The sequence below is a fragment of the Gnatocerus cornutus genome, unplaced genomic scaffold, assembly GCF_029298725.1.
Source record: "Gnatocerus cornutus isolate USDA-ARS CGAHR unplaced genomic scaffold, icGnaCorn1.1 ctg00000301.1, whole genome shotgun sequence".
In the NCBI taxonomy this organism is placed as follows: Eukaryota; Metazoa; Arthropoda; class Insecta; order Coleoptera; family Tenebrionidae; genus Gnatocerus; species Gnatocerus cornutus.
Window position 1 is genome coordinate 32,501 of NW_028275620.1, and position 1,724 is coordinate 34,224.

General features: G+C 43.3%; 1 non-coding gene across 1 annotated transcript; it reads right to left on the reverse strand.

Moving 5' to 3' along the window:
- Positions 1 to 333: 333 nt before the first annotated feature.
- LOC148165492 (5.8S ribosomal RNA) lies at positions 334 to 490 on the reverse strand. The gene has a single exon (XR_015771426.1). It is a non-coding gene; the product is annotated as a 5.8S ribosomal RNA (ribosomal RNA).
- Positions 491 to 1,724: the final 1,234 nt, after the last annotated feature.

Consider the following 1,724-nt stretch of genomic DNA (forward strand, 5'->3'; position numbering starts at 1 on the left):
CGCTGCACGAGAAACGCACACAAACACACGATTCTACGACACACCACGCAAGAACATGTGCCGACGTAAACACTTTCGTATTTATGATTCGCAAGGTGGACGTCCGACGGACTTTGTAAAAAAAAATACAAAGCATACCCGTCCCGTCCTTTTTGACGAAAAAACACGCTCGAGTAAACGTCTCGGCACACGTTCGAGGCGTGCGTCGTTATATCGTGACGTAAGTGACGATCACGTACATTAATGAGTACCTATTCGACGCGTCGCAACACATCCAACACGCTCCGACGTTTTCGTCCGAAAACGAAAACCGAGCAGTCTTTGAAATTGACACGACCCTCAGCCAGGAGTGGTCCGGGAACATTATATCCGAGGACCGCAATGTGCGTTCGAAATGTCGATGTTCATGTGTCCTGCAGTTCACAAGTTGACGCGCAATTAGCTGCGTTCTTCATCGACCCACGAGCCAAGTGATCCACCGTTCAGGGTAATCTTTTTAAAATTTAAACGCTCGTTCCACAAGAACCCCGATCATGCCGATCGTCCAGCTGTCTATACACGTCTTGCAAAAATTTTTGCGTACGTGCGTACATCCGAAACGAAAATGATCTTCGTGGTTCCGAAACGTGCCACGTCTAAAATTTCGGTGTTGTGGTATGGATATTTATGATTCTCGCTCTTAATTGTCTTTCGTCCGTACTTTCTCGTCTGAAAGGGAACGCGATCGTCGGTCTCAGTTTTACGCGTACGAAAAAATTAAAAAAAATATTAACCCAAACACAAATTTGTATCCGCGCACCGAAAAAGAAGCACTTTTCTTTTTCACGCGGTCTCCGCTTTTACACGCAAAGTACGAGCATGTATGTGTGAAGATGGGACATGTTCGATACGATTTTAATTAGGAATTTGCCAATTTCCTTTTTCTCAGCAATAATTTTAATAAATAATGCTGCTTTCTCTCATAAACTACATTTTCGGTAGTTTTCCTTTATTGTGTCTTTCATTTAGTGTGCGTGTGTGTGTGTCAAGCACTTTAAAAAGTGTGACGAAGAGACGGTTTTTGATCGATCGGAATGAACACATCATTACATCATCGTACTCGTTATGAAAAAGCGAATTAGTATCCGCCGTAAGCGAAAAGAGATTTTCGCGGGCGGTCTTTGTGTTCGTGTTTCAATTTTCTTTCTATATTTTTTCGTCGCCAAACCGAAGACAGATCGTGAATTTTGACGAAAAAATTTATAGACGTGCCAGACTGAGCGTCTAACATAAAATCCTCAAGTTTACCGTTCTATATCGTGACTTAATGACGATTGACGGTGTATATAATTTTGAAATGGTGCAGTCGTACGCTCCGTAAAGAGAATTTTACCGTTTCTAACGAAATCACTTTACCACATCTACCAAAAACATTAAAAAAGCAAGGTGTGATGTGTGTGCGATCGCTCGTTTAACGGCGCTTTCAAAAAACTCTTTGAAGCGTCTAACGACGAACATCATTCACGCGAATCGTAGAATCGGGAGCGTTTCTCGCCGGTCCCGTAGCCGGGCGTAAATCATTTAAAACCCACGGTGTCGTAACCTAATTCGACACCTGCGATTTTCTTCTTTCTCGACTACTCTGCTACATCCTCTCCGTGTGTCCGAAAAAAGAGGACTTCTAACGTCTTTCGACTTTCGCGGTGGAGTTCACAACTTTCCGCGATCCGGTCGAAAAACCGAAA